The sequence below is a fragment of the Podarcis liolepis genome (genome assembly GCF_965112155.1).
Source record: "Podarcis liolepis genome assembly, chromosome: 12".
NCBI classification, from domain to species: domain Eukaryota; kingdom Metazoa; phylum Chordata; class Lepidosauria; order Squamata; family Lacertidae; genus Podarcis; species Podarcis liolepis.
In genome coordinates, this window is record NC_139563.1 from 12,121,584 (window position 1) to 12,145,704 (window position 24,121).

The window sequence follows — 24,121 nt, forward strand, 5'->3', positions numbered from 1 at the left end:
TACCTACCAAGGCGAATCCTTTATAGAGTTTGAAAGAGAAGCACATTATTCAGTGTGTTGTACAATTTTGTGTGTGCTTTTTTAAAAAATCAACTACAAAATGATTTGTTTGTTTTTTTATTAAAAAAAAGCAACAGTCAACTAAAAATCCTACAGGCAATCTCATTCTCCTTGCCAGATGCTGTATATTTAATTATTAAGGGAAAGGCTGCTAAAAAAAGATAAACCTTATGTGTAGCTGCATTTCTCTTCTTATCTCGTGGGCTGAAATATAACTAATGGAAGGAAAACTCCGAAGGTCTGGAGTATTGTTGAAAGGTAGTTACTCTTGAAGTATCAAGTGACCTAGGAAGATACTCTTTCCCTAGGTAGGCTTATATTCTTCTTCACTGCATTCAGAAGTTTATTAGACTTAATATGATGAACATTTTAATCCTAGCAGCTCTTTTTTTATGGCTTCCGCATTGGAACCGATAAAGCTTTATCATACTGAGTCAAATTACGGGTCCATCTGGGTCCGCACTGTCAACCATGACTAGGAGTGGATCTCAAAGGTTCTGGAGTCCTCACAACCCCACTTGGTAGGTGCCAGAGAATGAACAAGAACCTTTTGCATGCAAACCACCACTAGACTACAATGAATGAAGCATGCCAGCCATTTTTGTGACAGAAGAACCGTTTATATGATGCAAGCAACAAGTGAAATGGCTGGATCTCTGTCCCTTTACGGTGATTTCTTTCTCTTTCTTTTTCAACCCAGAACTGGGAAGGTTTTAAACTGATACTCCATGCAGTATCGCTAGAAATTATCGCCAAAATACTGGAGCAAAGCCATCGCTGTAGATGTTCCGACACCAATGAGCAATTGGTTCCCAAAGAGCTATCTACTCCAAACCTCCTAGCTTAAATGAAGATGACTCACAGCATGAGAGAAGCAACTTAAAGGATGCTAATGGGTTGGACCAGATGCAGTTGTTCAAAATATGAAGGGTATTTTAATATGTATATATATATCTTAGCTTAAATAGAGTGGAATTCAGCTGAGAACTTTTCAGACCCCACCCCTCCACCTCACCATGCATTGTTCAGCCTGACATTTAAATTTGCAGTGTGACAGTGTAGAATGCGTGTTGTTACATGCATGGGACCCCATTTTTATGTAGCGGAGCTCCAAGATGGCTTAATGCTATATGTTGACATTATTTGGCAAGGTGTGGTACTGGAAAGTGGAATGTGCTCCTATTATAGCCTTGCATTCCTGGAAAAATGAGGGTGTTGAGTATTCTGAGGTGTCATCAGTGGCATGCATGCAGCTGTTTTCATAGCTAATTGCAGTTTAAAAATATGAAAGCAAGTGTTCCCATTTTGTTGTACGAATTAGAAAGATTGCTTGGCTTTGATTTGTTTTTTGTTGTAAAAAGAAGTCTGTTATGGCTTCTGCAAACATTGTTTTAATAATGCCAGATCTTAGTTGTGTAAAACAAAATGTAGTTTACACAGAAATTAAGACATATCCATTTCCCGTAAGTAGATACTATATCATATCAAGTGACAAAAGATAATTACTGCTTGCCAAAGGATCTCTCTTAAATAGGCTAAGGGAGCAATTAGGTTCTCAGGTTTTCTTGCACAGAGTAAAAATGTTTTATTTCTGTCTAGCTTTCTTAAGGTGTTCTGCAGTTGAATGCTTTGCCTTTTCAGCACTGAATGCAAAAATTTCCTTTGTAAAAAGCAAATGCTGAATAGTTGAGAGTGCTATATTTCATGCTTTTTCTGCATGGTTTTCTAAAGAGGTTATATTCTGTTCATTACCCTTATTATATGCCACGCTTAAGTTAAATAGGTTAACTTCTGAAAGATGGGGAAAAGTTTGGTGATACATATTTCACTTTTTCTCCCTTAAAGGGAAAGAAGTTGAACCGAAAATGATTTTAAGAGCTGGTGTTAGAATAAAATATATTGTCACCACCATGGAATGTAGTAGAGGAGCAATTGGGCATAATCTGCTGTAGAAGCTTGAACGTCTGTACCATACAGCTTCTTCAACCACTTAAACTCTGAGACTTAACTTGCTTGGGAATTATAACTGCAAGGCACAGACCTTTTCCAAGTAAAGTAATTTCAAATTCGTTTATTTTAAAACTGATTTACCGTAATAAGGCACTCAAAGTAGCTTAGAGCAAGTAAGCCAAAACTAATCTATTGTTTCATGTTATCTGCCCTGTGCAATTGTTAGTCCAGGGCAGCTCTTAAAGTAAATTTCCTTTGGAAAAGAAAGCATTGAAGATTTATGGTCCCTTTGGTGATATCTGCTGATTTGCAAATGTACAAGCTGTGCGGCTAATATGGGGTTGCAGACATAATGACACAGGCAGACAGTGTTAATCCCAGCATAAGAGTTCTGTCCTTAAAATCCAAACAATCTCTTTGCTAGATCCCTCCAAAAAGCTTCTGTTTTGTTCTCTGCGGATGTTCTCAGTGTTCAGACTACTTGAACTTGATTCTGCACCTTATAGGTGGGGTATGTTCTGATGTTACGACAAATAACTGGAACTACCTAATCAGTAGCCAGGAATTAGAGCAAGTGGCAGACTTGTAAAGTGCATTCAGATTTTGGGGTTGCCATTTTGGCCTCCAGTCCTTCTCAGATACCTTCCTTGATCTAACTAAGCAGATATGTGAATGCATCACCTGCTCCAATCAGAGGCCATAGGCTTAAAACAGATACACCTTGAGAAGTTTCATTGAAATGCGCATTTGAGCATGGGTGCCATATATTCATTTTTTCCCAGTGGGGTGTGAATTATAATATTAAAATGTGGAACTCTACCCTCTTTTTGGCTCGGATAGTTGCCGTCTTAAAGTGCAAGCTAGCTCAGAATTGAGAGATAAAAAAATATACAGATTCCATGTGTTTGCTGAATAGAGGATGAAGGAGCGATGTGGATGAGGAAGAAAGGAAAGGGGTTGCCCAGTGCAGCCATTACCTCCTTCTTGCCTCTGCAATGTGACTATCAGTAGCAAAGGCAAACTGTGTGAGTACGAGTCCTGCAAGAGCAGGATTATGGACTACATGTTCTTTGGAGAGAGAGAAGTGTGTACTGGTGCTCTTTCTTCAAGGCAGGGAGCCCACTGATTTCTCTTACCCAATGGCCCACAGCAAACATACTGAAACTTGCTTTCTAAATGATTAGCAAAATGCATTACAGTCACACCTCGGGCTACAGACGCTTCAGGTTGCGTTTTTTCAGCTTACGGACCCGCCAAACCTGGAAGTACCGGAACGGGTTACTTCCGGGTTCCGGCAGTCGCGCATGCGCAGAAGCGTTAAATCGCGCTTTGCACATGTGCAGAAGCACTGAATGCTGCGGGTTGAGAACGCGCCCCCTGCACGGATCACGTTCCTCTGTATCGTCATCCCGGTCTTTGCCTGGTTCCAAAACTAGAAATGAGCCAAGCTTGAGGGAAGGTGCCTGATATGATGGGCCATGAGCTGGTGAAGCAGAGGGGAATGTCAGTTCCTCTTGCTTGTGCACTTCCTTTGATGTTAAAAATTATAGTCTGTGCTTGACTGGCACAGACACATTAAAACTGGACGGGTTGGTGAGACCACGGCTGTGTACATACCATACATTTAAAGCACACGACTCTCCCTCCCCCCAGAATCCTGGGAATCATAGTTTACCCACACAGAACTACAGTTCCCTGCACCCTTTGAAAACTATAGTTCCCAGGATTCTGTGGGTGAAGTAGTGTGCTTTAAGTGTGCATTAAATATATGGTGTGTATACAGCCTCTTTGTGCTTTGGAAAAAGTGGTAGTTTGCTTGTTGCCTTGGGACTACTAGACTCCTCATACTGCACTGCATTGATTCATTGACACCCCCCCCCCCAATCTATTCTATTATCCCCTGAGAATGATAGGCACCTTTCTGTCCCAATCAGTCGTTTTCCTGTTATTTCAGCCACTGTCACATGTTGCATCAAAAACCTGAGGCTAATGTTATGCATTATTCAGTATCATAATATTTATTTATTTTACAACATCTTAAATAATATTTTTTGAAGTGATTGAGGTTTGTTTCAAAGGCTGTTTCTTCTGCAGTCCAACTTGTGGTTACTCATGAATTCTTTATGGCTTCAAGTTTTATTTCACTGGCAGCTTGTCCCTAATAAACATATTTGAGGTTTCGTTTGAATTTGAGTTGTCTTTGCTGGTTACTGTACACTTCACAATATATCTTGTATAATGGGGATCTTCGGCATGTTGTAAGGAGCTTTAGAAATCTGCCTGGTGATTCTGTAGCAAGGGTGGGGTGCGTGGGTGAGGAATCCCACAATTGTTTGGCAGTTTTGGCCAAAGTGTCTACACTAGCATAAATCCACAATTTGATTTTAGACGTAGATATACACAGCCGGCTCACCCATCTGATTCACTATGCCTCTTTGGCATAAGACGTGCCCCACTGTCCACTGTTGCAAACACTGTTATTAGCATATACAGAGCAACTTGCTGTACTTCTTTCCCAATCTGTGAAACACAGAGAGACTGGATATATGGCTTTGTGTCTTTTCTTTAATTGAAACCGCTCCTTCCTGCTTTACCTATTCTATTATCCCCTGACTCCTGAGAATGATAGGCATCCCCCTCCCCAGGTTTAATGAGATAACCACCCCAGGGTAATATGCGGATAGGTCTTACTTCAGGGTGTTCTCATTATATACTTTAGTCACTAGGTGGCAGAAGACTTAGTTGTATCAGGGTGGAGTTTCCTGGTGCTGTTCTTTTTCTGGTCAGAGGAAACAGTAAAATTCTTGTCCATCTTCTGGACTGCTGTGCAGTGGTACCTCGGTTTACGAACTTAATCCATTCCGGAAGTCTGTTCTTAAACCGAAACCGTTCTTAAACTGAGGCGCGCTTCCCCTAATGAGGCCTCCCGCTGCCGGTGCCCCTCCACCGTTCGGATTCCATTCTTAGACCAAGGTAAAGTTCACAAACCGGACACTATTTCTGGTTTTGCGGAGTTCATAAACCAAATCATTCGTAAACAGGACTGTTCTTAAACTGAGGGACCACTGTATTCTCTGAGCTTTCCTAGACAGCCATTGCTATCTTAGGCCATTTATGTTCTATGTTGTCTTTCAGGAGATGATGCAATGCAAAGCACAAAGTGCTTCAACTGCTCTGCATCCACCATAAAATCCTCATTTCATGGTGGTGGATTCCCCAGATACTTTGCTTTTTCTTACTATACAGAATAATACATTATTGGCTGCAGGGAACCCAGAAAATGGTGTCTCTGGTCTTCTGGGAGAAGAAGAGGTAAGGAGACCATTAATGAACAGGAGGCAAGTTTGGAAGATTACTTAGGTCTAGGTCCACACTGCAAGAAGGACTTTTGGTGTATTGAACTTTGACTAGCACCTTTCAACACCAGCCTGCTGGAGCGTGCCAGGGGCCCACCTTGTCCATCAACCTGTTCCCACAGTAGCCAATCATCTGCTGATAGGAAGACTGCAAGCAGGGATGGAGCCCAAGAGCACTTTCCACTCAGAAGAGTTAGTGGAGGCAGAACATGGCCATCATGGTTACTAGCCATTAATAGCCTCATCCTCCAGGAGTTTGTCCATTCCTGTTTTAAAGCCATCCAAGTTGGTGGCCATACCGACTCCTATGGGAGCAAGATCCACAGTTTAACTATTCACTGTGCAAAAGAGTACTTTTTGAGTCCTGAATCATAAACATCATAAACAGGTGGCCCTAGGTTGTTGCCGCCGTCACCGTCATTTTACATCCTATTCCTTGCAACCTAGCTGGGAGTTCATAGCCTGTGACTTATGCTACTGCTTATTATGCTTCTGTGTTATATTTCCATTATAAACTAGTGGGGTCTGTCAGCTCTTGACAGATGGCGACCTGCAAAGGCTGGTGCAGTGGGGCAGAGCCATAGAGCTGCCATCCCAATGCTGGCATAGCTGCAGATTAACCTGGATGGAAAAGATTGTGGCAAGGGTGGGGCTGCACAGATGCAGCAGCAGAACTAATCTCACTCTTCTGGTGGTGCGGCCATGTATCCCCAAGTTTGCCACTTCTCTGCTGCACCCTACCCCTTCTGGGTAAGCTACAGTCAATGCTAGTATTCAGCGGGCAACTTCACAGCTCCACCACAACACATTGGCCGCTACTGATGGAAGCATTCCCCACATCCGAAAGAAGATCAGAATCTGCATTTCACCTTCAGTATTATATATATGTGATTTCCTTGGTTTTTTTTTCTGGGAGCACCCAGTCTTTCTAGGCTGCATCCACAACATACACTTAATGCACATTGCTCCCCCTCAAAGAATCCTGGGAGCTGTAGATTTCCCTTCACAGAGCTACAGTTCCCAACTCCCTTAAGAAACTAAGGTACCCGGGATTCTTTGGAGCAAGCCATGTGCCTGGCTTTAAATGGATGTTGTGAATGTGACCTAATCTGTCCTGTATCCTTCAAGGGATGCTGATGCAGGGCTAATAGAGGAAGAAGTGGATGCAAGACATCTCTGTCGTAATGCATTGTTTGTTGTCCTAAATGCTTGAGTCTTTGGAAAATTAATCATAACCAGGTTCCTTGGGGTATTCCCAATTGTTCTCTATCAGATCCTACCTGAGCTGCTCCCAAAATCACTCCAATGTGAGAGGGGTGGGCAGGGGCTTCTTTCCTCCTCTGCTCGCTGTTTTCACGTAAAGACTCTGCACCTTCACTGTGCTCTGTAAATGAACAGTGGAAACAAGTGGAGAAAATATATGTAGCCAGTTTGCCATGTCTGGTTTGTCCTGATTTTCAGTGCAATTCAGATGGTGCTTGTGGGCTACTTCAACATGAGATGTGGGCACAGTAAACTACTAATATGGATAAGCTTATTTTGAAGGAGAGATATATTTTAAACAAACAATCCAAGTTGTTTCCATGGAGGAAGGACCTGTTTACCCTAAAGCAAGGTAGTTTTGGATAGTGCAAGTGTGTTAAAGGGGCAGTCATGCTCTAGTTGTATGAACTCTGGAGGAAGAACAGTCTCAAGAGACATGAACTCTCTGTGGGCTACAAAAACCTCCCTGAAGAGTGTGGAGCCCTTTGAAGTAGAAACTTAAATAGTAAGAGGAAGTCTTTGAAGTGTGAACTCCACTGTAGATGTTCGAAGGCTGGAAAAGGATAAGCATTAGTATCGTAGTAATTCCCTGCTTGTTCATGGTTCTGTAGGCCGTTTCTTTTTGAGGGTGGGTAATGTTCAATTCAGATCTTGTTATATTGCAAGCTCGCCTTCTCCTGAACCTTTTTCAGCCTAAGGTTCAGATCAAGAACTGGTTTTCCCCTCTGTGGGCCATCCTTGATAGGTGGGTGGGGTTGCCCATCAGTTGGTCACCTGATGTTGTCATGATCCACAGGCCAGAAGGTCCCATTTGTGTCCTAAATTATTCAGCAGAATTGACAAAGAACCACCTTCCTTGGTGGTAAAGGGAAGGATAAACTGTCCTTGTGCTCATAAGTAGCTACAGAATGGGGAGTAAGATACACTCCAGGCTCAATCTGCCAACACAGAAGAGAATAGTTCCATAGATGCCATTACTTCTTTGATAACTTGCATAAGTTCTTTGCTTCATATATTGTTTAATGAAAGTAACGCATGTGGTTTGTTTTAAACAGTGTTTAAGGGAGTTTGATACAGGAGTTACTGCAGGGGCAAACTTAATTCCAACATGAAATTTCTCTCTCTTTCTTCCTTGATTTCTTGCTCTTGAAGTTAAGCCAAAACTAAAAAGAAGAATTTTCACTAAAACTATGTAAAAGTCAAGAACAACAAAATATTACAATATAACAGTGATAGTTTACTACCGTTTAGACATAAAATCTGTAATTAAAAAATGAGACTTCAAAATACAATTTCTGAGCTCTCCTTGCAGTATAATATTCTTATTGCAAGACAGTGAGTAATAACTGTAATCACCAATGTATATGGTGAATAGCAATTTCAAATATGCTTCAACTTTGTGGTCATCTTCAGTGGCATATAAATTACAGTTAGTGGTTAGTAGTTGCTCCAGAATCCAATAATCAGAATCAGGCTTCCATAAACCAGGAGTCATTTTCGTATACAGTGGTGCCTCGCAAGATGAAAAGAATCCGTTCTGTGATTCTCTTCGTCTAGCGGTTTTTTCATCTTGCGAAGCAAGCCCATTGACGGATTAGCGGATTAGCACTATTAGCGGCTTTTAGCGGCTTATCGGCTTATTGGATCAGCTGATAAGCGGCTTAACGGCTTAGAAAAAGGGGGGGGAGGGAAAAAAACCTGCAGGAACTCGCAAGACATTTTCGTCTTGCGAAGCAAGCCCATAGGAGATTCGTTTTGCGAAGCACCTCCAAAACGGAAAACTCTTTCATCTAGCGAGTTTTCCGTCTTGCGAGGCATTCATCTTGCGGGGCACCACTGTATTTCTTTGAACAACCTTAATAACTGCCAACCTTCCACTCCTCAGACTCTCTGAATCTGTACAAGAAAACCTGATCTAATTACAGTTTGTGATGGTCAGATAAAAGTGAAAATGGCCCATCAAAATACAAAGGAAATAAAATGCCTGATGTCAAATCTTTCAGTAAAACTTTAAAAAAATCAAGTCTGGGGAGTGGAAAATAGTCCATAATAAGTTTGTTTAAAACATTTAGAATGTTGTTTTAGTTCAGAAGTTATGACACTTGTGCAACAACTGCAAAACCATGGCGTGGTTCCAGCAGTTCTTGTGCCCTGTCCTGTCACCTGGTTGATTTTTACATCAATTTATAGAGCCAGTCCATAAGAAAACTGCAGTTTGATAAGCTGTGTGGTGGACATCTTATTCCCTTAGCAGGAGAAGCAAACAAATGATTGCAGGAAGGTATACCCCAGTTCTGTTTTAAGGACAAGTTGTGAATTCTAGTAGGTTATTCTCAGTATATGCTCAAGTTAGACTGTGGTTCTATGTAGTCCCACGATTTCAGACAGGAGTTCCTGGGGATTGAACCTGGGAGCTTTTGCATGCAAAGGAGATGCTGTACCACTAAGCCACCCCCACTCCCATTGCTGCATCTCTGTTTTCCCAGGCTAGCCAGGCAAAGAGCTTTTGGAGTTGTGCTGTCTGCCGATTTTAATGGACCAGCACAATACTCATGTCTATTCACAATCATGTGGGGCCTCTTGGATTCAGGAAGAGGTGTTGTCGCTTTTACCTTTCTGCAGAATCTTACCAACCTGTCTGTGTCCTCAATATCCCCAGGGACTTCATAATAATAATAATAATAATAATAATAATAATAATAATAATAATAATAATAATAAATTTATTATTTATACCCCGCCCATCTGGCTGGGCTTCCCCAGCCACTCTGGGCGGCTTCCAATAGAATATTAAAATACAATAGTCTATTAAACATTGGAAGCTTCCCTAAACAGGGCTGCCTTCAGATGGCTTCTAAAAGTCTGGTAGTTGTTCTTCTCTTTGACATCTGGCGGGAGGGCGTTCCACAGGGCGGGTGCCACTACTAAGAAGGCCCTCTGCCTGGTTCCCTGTAACTTGGCTTCTCGCAGTGAGGGAACTGCCAGAAGGCCCTTGGCGCTGGATCTCAGTGTCCGGGCTGAATGATGGAGGTGGAGATGCTCCTTCAGGTATACTGGACCAAGGCCGTTTAGGGCTTTAAAGGTCAGCACCAACACTTTGAATTGTGCTCGGAGACGTACTGGGAGCCAATGTAGGTCTTTTAAGACTGGTGTTATGTAGTCTCAGCGGCCACTACCAGTCACCAGTCTAGCTGCTGCATTCTGGATTAGTTGTAGTTTCCGGGTCATCTTCAAAGGTAGCCCCACGTAGAGCACATTGCAGTAGTCCAAGTGAGAGATAACTAGAGCATGCTCCACTCTGGCGAGACAGTCCGCGAGCAGGTAGGGTCTAGCCTGCGGACCAGATGGAGCTGGTAAACAGCTGCCCTGGACACAGAATTGACCTGCACCTCCATGGACAGCTGTGAGTCCAAAATGACTCCCAGGCTGCACACCTGGTCCTTCGGGGGCACAGTTACCCCATTCAGGGAGTCCTCCACACTTGCCTGCCTCCTGTCCCCCCAAAACAGAACACTGTGTGTCTGTTCTAATCTGAAATGGAAGGTGGGGTTAGAGAGAGAAAAATATGATGGCCCTTTGCTAGGTTTTCAGTCACAGAGCCCGTGTCAAATTGAAACTATTTATTTTCAATCATTAAAGTTCTGTTTAAAGGCTAAGTAGAGAACAAGCCAAATACCTGTTTAGATAATGGAAATGCTCAGAGTACTGTTTGCTGTAGGTGGGTTATGGATATATGCCAGAGAAGAGAGTCCCAATGGGACTCTGTACTAGAAAGAGCTTTCCTGGCAGAGAGAATGTGAATAGCAAGAAGATAAATGATAAGAGACAGAAGCATGGAAGAAGTCTGAGAGTGAGAGAAAGCAAGCAAGCAAGCAAGCAAGCAAGCAAGCAAGCAAGCAAGCAAGAAAGAAAGAAAGAAAGAAAGAAAGAAGTCTTAATGGACAGAATATTCTGTTACAGAATACAGTAGTTCTTCTCACTGAGCTAGCTAGATAAGCTGCTGGCCGTTGTGATTTGTGTACAAAGTACAAACATACAAACACAACTAAGCAGATAAAAAACAGCCAAATTAAATTTTATACACTAGAACCAAAAATTGGAATGGGTCAGAGGAGATTAGCATGGCCCCTGTGTAAGGGTTGTCATGGAGCATGCTGCACCTGGAGGCATTTGTTAAATCGTATATTATTCACTGAGGCAGTTTACATGCAACACTTCAAAGCACTACAAAATGCAAACACCAGCCGGCCTCCATGGAGCACAAGGCTGGGACAACTGAATAAACAAGCTACATAATTAAAAACTGAACAGGCCGGCAGTGTCCTCTTCCCTGAAGGATTAGGGAGGATAAGATTCTGACGTACTCTCACAAAAGGTTGTTGGCCAAGGTACTGAGTACCTGTTTTGGAACATGAGTCACAATTCCATCGTGCAAAAGGAGAATTATTACATGGGTACGCTGGCCTGTGTGTAGCTCTCCTTCCTGACGGATATGATGGAAAGATGCTGGCAACGATCAGTAAATCATGATTTGAAGGGCAGGTAGGATGAAAGCTTTCTGACATTCAACAGAAGCATCAGTGTTGCTGAGGCTTCTGCAGTGGAAAACCTGGACATTGATTGTTTTTGCAATGCCCTAGTAGATAGCTGGGTTCTTTCTTGTGTGCTTCCCCCCCCTTCTTTTAATGAAAGGCAACAGCCTGGTGGACATATTTAATCATTAAAGATTCATGGTGTTTTTGCTCCGTGTTATCTGCCAGTGCCTGATTTGAATTGATACATCTCTTCAACGGGAAGGTTTTGTGAGAAGAAACCTTTTAATTAAAAAGAGAAGGGATATGAAATTAGACAGCATATGTATAAAATCATTCTGTAGCATCAACAGCCGCTCTTTTTCATTAAAACACATGCACATGGTTTCCTTATCAAAAAGGCTATTCACTTCCAAGCCAAACTTGATAAACAAAACAGGTTGAGTAACGTGAATTACGGAACGCTGATTTATCTTATTTAATTAGGAATTCTTGCATGCACAGAAATCGGGACTGAGAGCCGTGGTATAGTTGAAGGGGAAGAAGGTCCACACACACACACACACACACACACACACACACACACACAACCTCAATACAAATGGGATTTGGATGGCTCTGACGGTGAATCAGAGAATGTGTCCAGTTTACTATTCCGTTACTAAGAGCTTACCACTACACCACTGGTTTAGAGATTGCTTTGGGGTAACAGCCTTGACGCTTCAATCTCCGCTGCCTATAAGAAAAAAGTATTGTAACCCATCTTGTTCACTTGTTGACCTGGGTTCAGTTTAAGGAAGGGAATTTGCTTGAAAATAGGTTACATTGCAATTTATGCCTACTGCTAATTTTTCACTTGGCGGCTTCTTCTTCTTCTTCCTCCTTCTTCTGTGTTACTTATATCCACCTATTGACTGGGTTGCACTCTGGGCTGGAGGAAGCTGCTCAGGTGCCTGGGGCGGTGTGCCCAGGGATGGGGGGCGAGGGCACACCATGGGGCCTCCAGAGTCTGCCTGCCTCCTCCCACTCAGCCGCCCTACAGCTGGGAGAGAGCCAGTGGATGGACCGTTTTGGGCAGCACGGAGCCATGCGCGCGCCCAAGCCAGTGTGTCTCTCCCAGGAGAGATGTGTGGCTCGGGCACGCTGCAGGCCCCGCGGTGAGTGCCACCTGGCATTTTTTCACCCACCTCAGTGGTGACACCCAGGGCATCCACTGCACCCCCCTTCCTCCGCTCCTGCACACACCTTGATTCCCAGAGGAATTGCTGTCTGGGGGAAAGGTCACAGCAAGTCAATTGAAAAATCGTTCAACAGTTTTTGGGATCTTCCAAAAGCTCAACAACTTTCAGGGTGTCCTGGTTTTTAATTTTTGAAATATGGCAACCCTACTTCAGATGCCTTTGGAAAGTTGTGTAGTTTATCTTTTTGACATCTAATGGGAGGGCATTCCACGGGGTCAATAGACAGGACTGGGTGCTGGGAGAGACCCAAACTATTTAATCAGATGTTTCCCTCTCTTTTAAGTCTATGGGGACATATTGGACAAATTTAGTTCACATACTGTATTTTTTAAATCTGTCATGTAAGATTAAAATTAAGCACTTCAAGAGAGAGAAAGTGATTCCGGGGCAAAGGTCATACCAATTGCAGTCAAGTTGTATAACATAAAAAGCCTTTGAAGCCATCCACTTGATAATATGAGATCTTGAAGATGGCTAATTTTTGTAGGGATTCAAAATCATGTAAGTGGGATCATTGGGTGGATGGATAGATAGGATTTGGAAATATTTGTGGTGAAAAGTATGTTGAATAGTGATTGTAGCTTGTTTTATGTATTTGCATCCCATGTTAACAAATGGGATGCATTTGAAATTTTCTCTATGTCTCTTGTATTTGTTTTATGATACAATGATTTCTTTTAAAAACATAGAGATTGACACAGCAAGCTTCACTATGTTATATGATTTGAGTAATTTTTTAGCCCAGTGGGTTTTTTTGGAGAGTAGAGGAGTGTACCAGTTGGCCTTTTACGTTTACGACCTTCTGGGTTCTGGTGTCACCAAATTCAGCATAATGTTTCTTTATTTGGAGCAAGATGTGATGACAATTAAGCATTCTTCCAATTAATTTCTGTGGTAGATCCAGCCATTCCCCATTATTCTGTCAAGGGCTCTGCTTGGCATTTGATTGAAAGCAGTCTGGTATCGTTTAATTGATCCAAGATTTTATTTTTGCAATAATTAGCCAGCTACCGCTTTGAGGGAAGAACGTGTCTGAGAATAATGAGCATATCCTGAATATGAAGTTCATAGTTACCAAACCTCGCCTTCACTGATGACCCAAAACATTTTAGGGAAATAAGCAAAAACGTCAGCTGTGGATTTTTCATTTTGTTCAATATATGTTTATGTAGACTTCTGAATGGTGATTCTTGGATGCAGCCCCAGCCTGCCACTTAATTGGTGCCCATGCTGACTACTAAGTCCTGGGCTGGATCCAGACACATCAAATAAACGTTTCAGTTTTAAGCATTGTAAATTTAAACAGGGAAAACAGGTAGAGAAAAACAGGACTCCACTTTGCCATCTGGTGGCACAATGGTATATCACACATGCAATGCAAAAGTGGATTCCCATTCAGTTCTATGGAACAAAGTCATCTAGAACACAGCTGAAGGGGCCAAATCTACTCTTCAACCAAGACACTGGGAAGATTTAGTTGTGCCTTGAGCATTCCAAAGAGACCCTTTTATTTTCTCCCATACAGATACATTTGGCAGATAAATTCTGCTCCAGTGGAAAAAGTGAATGCTTGTGATAATGTACCATCCTGCATTCCAGCACTAACAGGAACAGGATCACCAACTTAGATTATGCGGAGCAGCATGCAGAAATGCATTGCTCCCCTACTCCTGGGGTCTGTCCACAGTATTGAGCCTCTTTGTAGAACGTGTTATGGAGCCATAATGTTCTGGAATGAAAAAGAAAGAAGGATCTATTACACTAGTAAAACAAAAGGACTCTGGTGTCCATTCTGATAATTTGCTGTTTCTTGCTTGAGTGGGTAACTTCTTGTTTGGAGAATGACAGTTTTTTGGCAATAGTACAGAGTCCAGAAAACAAGTGCTTCGTGAACTGTGTCCTGTACTTATTGAATGGCATGGTGTTTGATAGGTCTTCATGCCAAGAATAGCCAGCCATATCTGAATGTGAATGCCTACAGTTGTTTAGGCAATTAATTTCAATTGACACACAGATTAGCTCTTGCACAGCCTGCTTTCATTTCTGCAGGGTTGGCAGGAAGGGGATGAAGTCCAAGAGACAGGTCAGAAGTAAGCAGACTACCATCTTCTGCCTTGATTCCAACTTTGAACACCGTGTGCTACCAGACTCCATTCTGCTGCAGACTCTCTCCCACCACTCCTGACACCGATCCAATTCAAACCAGCTGTACACAAATTACTGTCAGTGGAAATTGAGCAAGCTTGCAAATTGCCTTCAGAGTTATCCAGGGGAAGCAACTTTTATCCTTCAGAGTAACTGAAATAATATGTTGATATTGTATACAATTATTCTGGTAATTTGTCAGGGTTTTTTCTTCTTCTGCAGGACAAGTTAAGTGCACTTTATGCCTTTTTAGCGAGACAATTCTTAATGCATGGAATCCTGAATTATTCATAAGTTGCTTTCTGATTTTCCAGGAGTTCTCCATATAGATTTTGTTTGCTAATGTACTTGATGGACTGCTTTGTGCACTAAAGCATATATATATAGGTGGTGCCAGCAGTAATATAAATGCTAAATTATACATTTTGAAGTTCTGCATTAAGGAGGATATTATTCATCATTCTACATTCCTATTTACAAATCCACACATAACTGTATAAAAATACATCAGCAAAGCTCATGCCTGGTTGGTGCAATTTATCTGGGTGTGACAACGCTGGATCTTCTTGAAGCAAATGTCTTGGGTCCCTCGGTCTGAAACAAGATGAGTGCCACAACCCCATAGTTGCCTTTGACTAGACTTAACTGTCCAAGGGCCCTTTACCTTACTTTTTTACCTTATTTCTGTAGTAGTGGTGCTATTATCTGAATTTAACAACACTGCACATGCTCAGACTATTTCTTTTAAAAACTGAGGTTGGCATACCTTTTCTGTTGTTGATATGAATATGTCTTCAGTTGTTTCCAGAAAGTAGAGATAGTAGGTGCTTGTCGCACACCCTCTAAGAGTCCTTGTTTTCCAGGGACAGCCCTGGATTTACAGAAGCCATCTCGATTTCTGATTTGATCCCACAATGTCCCACTTTTCCTTAGGACATTCCTGTTTACATTGGAGAAATGTTAGAGGGTATGGAGTTATGCAACCCCCAAGTCAAGGAGATAAGTAACTATACACCTTTGGAAGTCATCTGAAGGCAGCTCTGTACAGTGGTACCTCAGGTTACATATGCTTCAGGTTACATACACTTCAGGTTACAGACTCCGCTAACCCAGAAATAGTGCTTCAGGTTAAGAACTTTGCTTCAGGATAAGAACAGAAATCGTGCTCCGGCAGCGCAGTGGCAGCAGGAGGCCCCATTAGCTAAAGTGGTGTTTCAGGTTAAGAACAGTTTCAGGTTAAGAACAGACCTCCGGAACGAATTAAGTACTTTAACCCGAGGTACCACTGTATAGGGAAGTTTTTTAAATGTTCAATGTGTGTGTGTGTGTGTGTGTGTGTGTGTGTGTGTGTGTGTGTATATATATATATATATATATATATATATATATATATATATGCTGGAAGCCTCCCAAAGCAGCTGGGGCAACCTAGTCAGATGGGTGGGGTATGATGATGATTATGATGATAATTGAATAGGACGTCCCTGTGTTGGAGGGCATGTTATATAGCATCAGGAACACAACCGTCCCCTGTGGCACCCCATAATACAAGTGGCCATATTGGTTACCATCCCCCTGTTTGCTCCAGGAAGCTGTCTCCCTTCTTAATAGCTGCAGCAGGTTTCCAGCAGGTTAATTTTCCCATGGTGGACATGCACTGACGGAAAGGATTTCACATTTTGAATTTCTGCCCATCGTGAAGCTATTAATGGCCCCTGAACCTTGCCAGGAAAAATGCAGGCAAACCTGTTGCTATATCACCCTTGTGTCATCTCTAACACAACAGTTTTCAGTAAAAGAATTGAATTAATGCATTCAGTTGCAAGTCATTGGGTAATGAGACATTGAGTGATGTACAGACATGTATAAATTAACTGTGTTGTCTCAGTCTTAGGTGGGGCTGGATAATATGAGTTCCCTGAGCAGGGCAAATCATAGGGCAGTGCTACATGTTAAATTGCAGGAAGCACCAATGATTTCTATAGCAAATAGACTGTTTGGTGCACATGTGAGACTGCTATCCTTGTTGCATTTCCTGTAGCACCAGCATTTCCTCCAGCAATGGTAGCATTTATGGAATTTATATATATGGTTTTTAATATGTTTATTCATTGCATGCATGCATATCCCACCCCAACCCTCCAAGGAACTCAAGATTTCCTACGCGATTACCCTGCCCCAAGTTAATCTTCACAGCAACAACCTTGTGATGTAGATTAGGCTAAAATACACCGCCTGGTCCCAGGTCATCCAAGAACCATTATGGCCGATTGGGGATTCGAACCCGCATTTTCCTAGCCTTAGTTCAGTATTCCAGCCACTACATCATACTTGCTGCAGCTGACAAAATGTATTACTTCTTTTTAAAAAAGGCTTATTAGTCACAGAGTAAAATCCTATGATATATCTTATTTTGAGAACTAATGGCCCATCTGTACTTTGATTGTCCCATGATTTCTAGTCATGGGTCCAATTGGGTTTTTGTTTTTTGTCCCACTGCTTCCCCAAGGAAAACCTGCTCTTTACTGCTGAATTGGAACAAACATCAATAGGGTTTTATGTGGATTTGTGTTTGTTCTGATTAAGTAGTAAACAGTGAGTTTTCCTGAGAAAAGCAGTAGAAGCCATGACTAGATATTTCAGGGCAAACTATAGTGTAAGCGAGTCCTGAGTTCAAAGGAAAGACCATAGCTCAGTGGCAGAATATCTGCATTGCATGCAGAAGGTCGCAGGTTCATCTTTGCCATCTCCAGGTAGGCCTAGGAGAGAACCCGGCCTGAAATCTTGGCCAGCTGCTGCCAGTCAGCATAGACAATACTGAGCTGGATGAACCAATGGGCTGACTCCTGTAAGACAGCTTCCTATAGGAGTCAGACCATTGGTTCCTGTGGTCCTATGAGATCCACTTTCCATCAGACGATATTGTGATGTAACTCATTTTTTAATGTGACTCACCTATTAGGTAACACTTTCCATCCAGGATATGAACAGCCTGTGACCACATGTGGTGCTTCTCCTTCCACTAGTCACTAGTGTGTGTGGGTATTGAAAAACCACTGATACATTTTCTCCTTCCACCAGCTCTTGTTTAGATCGAAGCCAGTTTGCTTAATAAAATGCTATCATCTTACATGCTGTGCGTTCCTCATTCAGACTTGGCGAGAGCAGCTTTTTTTTTTTTAGAACAGCAAATAATTTGAACAGAATGATGTTTTCATATCAGTTCAACTGTTTGACAGTTTCCCCAGAGGAAGAACTGTACGTTCAATAAATGCCAGGCGTCAGATTGGCATTAAATCATTGTTGCATCCTATGGCCCCTTCTTTCTGCATCTTGTAATTTGAATAGCTGAGTCCTTCTTCTGTGGCCTCTGGCCTCATCCTACATTACCTCTCTGTGTTTGTATCCCCATGTGGTCACAAGCAGGGAGGCGGAAAGATAGAAGATGATTCTCTTCTATTGGCCAGTCCATTGAAGATGATTCCATAGAATCTTATAATTGTAGAGTTGGAAGAGACTATGAGGGTCTTCTCTTCCAACCCCCTCCAATGCAGGATTTCTCCAAAGTGGGCTCGAACTCATGACTCTGAGATTAAGAGTCTCGTGCTTTACTGACTTAGCTATCCCAGCAGAGGAATGGTAGAGTCTGAAGTAAACAGGTATGGTAGTGGTCTGAAGCATGTCTATGGTAACATAAGAATAAGGTAAAGGTAAAGGGACCCCTGACCATTAGGCCCAGTCATGACCGACTCTGGGGTTTATCTACTTTCACTTTGACGTGCTTTCGAACTGCTAGGTTGGCAGGAGCAGGGACCGAGCAACAGGAGCTCACCCCGTCGAACCGCCAACCTTTTGATCGGCAAGTCCTAGGCTCTGTGGTTTAACCCACAGCGCCACCCGCGCATAAGAATATGTTATAGCAAATAAGACCATTGGAGCCAGTGTGGTGTAGTGGTTAAGAGCGATAGACTCGTAATCTGGGGAACCGGGTTCGCCTCTCCGCTCCTCCAGCTGCTGGGTGACCTTGGGCCAGTCACACTTCTCTGAAGTGTCTCAGCCCCACTCACCTCACAGAGTGTTTGTTGTGGGGGAGGAAGGGAAAGGAGAATGTTAGCCGCTTTGAGATTCCTTTGGGTAGTGATAAAGCGGGATATCAAATCCAAACTCTTCTTCTTCTCTTCCATGTGGATGACTTTTACTTGCCTGCTCATTTGGGGGGGGGGGTATAGGGTTAACAAAATATTTGGTTTACAGCTAGGGATAAAGTTGACTATAGAGAGGTCAGGCAACCTTTCAGAGTACCATCAATCAGAGGGTTCTTGTACTGAAGATGAATGACAGCACACTCTCCTCCAGTGGCTCCGCATAAGCAGTGCACCACCAGAATAAACTTGATATGCAGCTGCTGGTGCTGTGTTACTATTCCCTAGCAATGACTGAAAGTTTATTGCTTTTCAGTTAACCAATCCATGATATCCTTGCCGGGGTTCTCAAAAATATGGAAGTGGCCAGAGAGGGTATTTTCCAGCCACATGTTAGGCCCTGTCCATTACTTTGATTGATTGTATCATCACATGCTTGGTGTTTTGCAGAGTACAAGTCCCTGCTGCTAGTTTATCACCTAAAATTCAGCACAGGAGAAACAACAGAACAAATGAAGGAAATGGAGACTGGAGCAAACAGATTGTTCTTTAGTACTTTGGTTTAGTTGTATGTAAAACCTCAGCGCCTAGGACTTGCCGATCGCATGGTCGGCGGTTCGAATCCCCGCGGCAGGGTGCGCTCCCGTCATTCGGTCCCAGCGCATGCCAACCTAGCAGTTCGAAAGCACCCCCGGGTGCAAGTAGATAAATAGGGACTGCTTACCAGCGGGAAGGTAAACGGCGTTCTGTGTGCTGCGCTGGCTCGCCAGATGCAGCTTGTCACGCTGGCCACGTGACCCGGAAGTGTCTGCGGACAGCGCTGGCTCCCGGCCTATAGAGTGAGATGAGCGCACAACCCTAGAGTCTGGCAAGACTGGCCCGTACGGGCAGGGGTACCTTTACCTTTACCTTAGTTGTATGTAGCTGGAAGATCAGAACTATGGCAAAGTACAAAGTGATGAAATGCCAGGTTTCATCAACCTGGTGATTGAGATTCCACATGGTTTGGACCAAAGCTCCCATCAACCTCAGGCAGTGTGGCTATGTGGCTGGGAGTTGTAGTCCAAAACAACCGGGGGGCACCAGATTGCTGAAGACCATCTCATGGGTTTGTACCACATAATAACCTTAGCAGGACTTAACACAAGGCTTAAGGTTAAAGGACCTCTGAAAAAGAGGGTGTGATGACTGACAAGCACATCTCTTTTTAGAAGTCGGTTGGGTTGAAACAAATAACATGTGTGTAAGAACCTATCAATATTACTTTTAGAACCCACCTTTCAACCAAACTGCTCATCAGATCAGCTTAGGGTAGAGACAACTTTTTCAGAGAGCGGAAAGTGTTAATGGAAAAGGGATCATCCCACTTTCACCCTTAATAAATATGTTTCTTTTTAAATATAATAGACATATACAAAAAAGTGAAATCGAAACAGATTTCTGTTTTTCAAAAGCTTGCAAAGCCCTTTTGATCAGAGATGACAATGAGATAAAAAGGGATGCCTCTCTCAAACCACTTCCAACTCTCACAAAAGATGTTGTCTGTCTCTCATCTACAGACCCCAGAGCATGCCTCCAGTTCCATTAGCCACACAGACAAGAAAAGCCATGCTGCTTCAGGCCAAAGGCCCATCTAGTCTAGCTTCCTGTTCTCACAAGGCCTATGTGAAGCCTGCAAGCAGGACCTGAGCATAACAATGCTCTCCATTAGGAAAGAATTGGGTCGACGTGTCTGCCTGGCGACAGCCAGAAGCAGTCTTATGTGACAGCATTGAAATAATTCATTTGCTGAAATCATAGGCAGAATAGGAATGAATGGACTTGATACTAAGAGTCATGTTCTGTCACTACTAATCACACACACAGAATTTAAGGTGGCTCTTCCTTAGAGGACAGGGAGGGGGATCTGGTCCTGCAGATGTTGGGTTCACATCACCCCTGACCATTGGTTGGGTTGGGGCTGGTGGGAGTTAGAGTCAAACAGTATCTGGAGGGCCTCAGGTTTCCCAGCCCCAACCTTAAGCATCTAACCTCCCCTTGAATATTCTATTGTTGTGTTTTTTAGGCAAAGTTTCATTTGGTATTATTCATACTGATCAATATCAGAGAAAGGTCATTTGCTGTTTTCCAGGCTGACTTTAAGTGGGGAAAGTATACTTTAAAAAAAACCAAACAAATGAAGTAGAAGGGTAGCAAAACCAACTTTTTAAAAAAGAAGGCGAGAAAGCAGCAAAAATTTGCACACTTTGTAGAATATGGAAAGAAATGATAAGAAGCAACATACTGAATATTTTTAACAATTTATTGTAACAGAATGAGCTAGGGTTATTGTAATCCAAGATGAGCCCCGTTCAACCTGCAGGAGGGGTTTGTCACCGCCGGTAACGGAATTTGAATCATATTTTACTAGATTTCCTGCATATGTCCAAAAATAAGTAATTGCCAATTACCTTGCTCGGAAGAGCCAGTAGGATACAATCATTTCACTTAGAAAAGTGTAAAGGCAGCAGAGACAGAAGGAACCAGGGTAGGATCTGTGTTACAGAGAGATAGAGAATGTGAAGGAACAGGTGCTGAGAAATTGAGAGAGGATGAAATAAGGCAAAGGCCAAAGTTAGCAGGAGTTTGTAATGCAGATGTTGGAATTGAGATGTCAGGCAAGGAGGCACACACAGCGGCAACTAATCAGTACTCAGACTTGGGGGGAAATGACAGGAAGGCAGGTACTTACAACAGCGTACTATTGCTTTGTGAATTGGGATGAATGGAAGGGTTGTGCAAAAACACAAGGAGAGTCTTTTACTTTTAAAGTTTAGAATCTGTCATGGCTGATGGGGATGCAGAAGAGGGGTGTGTATGTGTGTGTGTAATGAAATCAATAAAACATGCAGAGTGAATGAGCAATGGGAGGGTTGCAATTTTCTTCCTTATTGAGACGAGGCTTAATGAACAGGACCAGCTCCTGGCCATGGGACACGGGTGGCGCTGTGGTCTAAACCACAGAGCCTAGGACTTGCCAATCAGAAGGTCGGCGGTTCGAATCCCCATGACGGGGTGAGCTCTCGTTGCTCAGTCCCTGCTCCTGCCAACCTAACAGTTCAAAAGCACATCAAAGTGCAAGTAGATAAATAGGTACCGCTCCGGAGGGGAAGGTAAAAAACTGCCTGCGGACGAACGTCGGATCCCTCAGCCAGTAATGCAAGATGAGTGCCGCAACCCCAGAGTCATCCGCAACTGGACCTAACAGTCAGGGGTACCTTTACCTTTACCTTAGCCAGGACCTGCATTTAAGATAATTTAGGACACTGTTACAAAATTCTAGGAAACTGAACACTGAAATCAAATAATCCTTGGTCCATGGCAATCTGGAATAAATGGCAGCTATTAACTGGACTGGCCAAACCGTGTTTACTTAACTGTACACCTAGGTATGTCTGCCAGCCAGTAATCTCTCAGGGAAGTGGCCTGTGAAAATCTAGCATGGCATGGCAGTCCTGACCAGTCGAAGAGATGTACCAGCCTGAACTGTCAGCATGGACCTGTAGGAACAATGGATGTGCCTTAAGCCCGGTCCATTAGTCTGGTATTGTCTACTCTGACTTGCAACAGCCCTTCAGACAGCAGTTATATGCATCAACTTCTATTTAATTCTTTTAAATGCATGCAGTTTCCAGCATAAAGGGGACAGTTAACCCTGATTTTCCTAAAACATCTGCTGCTTTCCTTTAACTGTCACATTAAAAATGAGGTCTAAAGTATGTAACTAATTTTCATTGCCAAGAGCCTGCCTCTTGATTGCTTTAAGGCGAGATTGTTCTATCTTTTATAGGTTCGTCTCTGAAAGATTCCCCCAGTGCCTTGTAAAGCTAATGCTGCTGTCTATCTCTGCCCTTATCATATCAGTGCTTCTTTAGAGACAATGCAATTAATACATGCATGGAGAATGGCAAAGATTTAAACCATCATCAAAGGACAAAACTTTGGCAAATCAGTCTCTTGTTGGAGCACCTTGACTTAGGGCTTAGCCACACGTCCTCTTGTCCCACTGCTTTCTCTTGGGGAAAACCACTCTCTAGCGCTCATTCAGAGCAAACGGCAATTGGGGTTTTCTCCGGATTGACATTTGCTCCAATTTAGAGCTAAAGAGTGGGTTTTCCCTTGGAAAGGGGCAGGGCAAGTCGAAAACCTCTTGGACCTGTGCTTTCTAGGCATGGGACAAGCAGAAGTGTGGATGAACCCTTAACAGCTCTGTGGTGCCTTAATTCTAAAAGGTTGGTACCTGAAAACTGACATCAGAAGTCACATAAAGTACCCCCATATATGACCCATCAGCTCAACTAATCTGACACAAACAGGTATTCTTTGCTATGTACATTTCTGTATAGTATCAGCTATGGTGGCATTAGACCCGATTGTACATGAGTAGACACTGATAACAGTGGAAACATAACAGAAAGAAGGAAGGAAATGCAGTCGGATGGAAATGATCTGCTTGCTCCATTCTTCACTTTCTGCAGCCATTTCACTATTGTTCCATAGAAGTGAAATTGATTAAACCAGGCTGCATGCAGCTGCTAATCTAGTCAATTTCAGTTCCAAGGAAAAAACCCCAAAACATTCTTGAATGCCTGAAGAAGGGGAGTGCGCATTGTTCAAAAATAGATCAATGTTTTATTTAAAGTTCTTGAAAAGGTTGGAGCACCGCTTTGGAGAGAAGCAGATAGCTTTGCACTGTTGTTTTTTAAAAGCCACAACGTAAACGCTTAGGTAGATATAGATAATGCATGTATCATTCACTGAAGAAAAGGATAAATTTTAAAGCTGAGATGGGCAAGGGACATGTTGTTTGTCACCACGGATGGCACTTTGTCTAATAGATGTCCAATGGTACTTCTGCTCTCATCTGGTCATATGAGAGGCATCTAGATAATGATACGGATTTTTCTAGGCAGTATTTGAAACCAGTGTGAACCCAGTGTGGTGTAGTGGCTTAGAGCAAGAAATCAGGTCTTCTTCTTCTTCTTCTTCTTCTTCTTCTTCTTCCCTAATCATCTGGCTGGGTTGCCCCAGCCACTTTGGACAGTTTCCAGCACATGTAAAAATATAATAAAACATCAAAAATTAAAAAACAAACTTCCCAATACAGGGCTGCCTTCAGATGTCTTCTGAAAGTTGTATAGTTCTTTATCTCATTGACATCTGATGGGAGGGCGCCACTGCTGAGGGCCGTCTGCCTGGTTCCGTGTAACTTCACTTCTCACAGTGAGGGAGCCACCAGAAGGCGCTTAGAGCTGGACCACAGCTCATCCCACACAAACCCTTTCACCCATTGGCAGTACTAGCTGCTCACCAGATACTTAAAGAAACAGCTAAACTAACCTGAACAGCCTTCAAAATTCTATATGAAGGAGGAGTAGCGGGCAAATTCGTAC

The 24,121-nt window shown here is 42.8% G+C and overlaps 1 protein-coding gene across 5 annotated transcripts in view; it reads left to right on the plus strand.

Moving 5' to 3' along the window:
* Nucleotides 1-24,121, plus strand: part of DPP6 (dipeptidyl peptidase like 6) — a 497,800-nt gene that overhangs the window by 213,036 nt on the left and 260,643 nt on the right. The window lies entirely within an intron of this gene.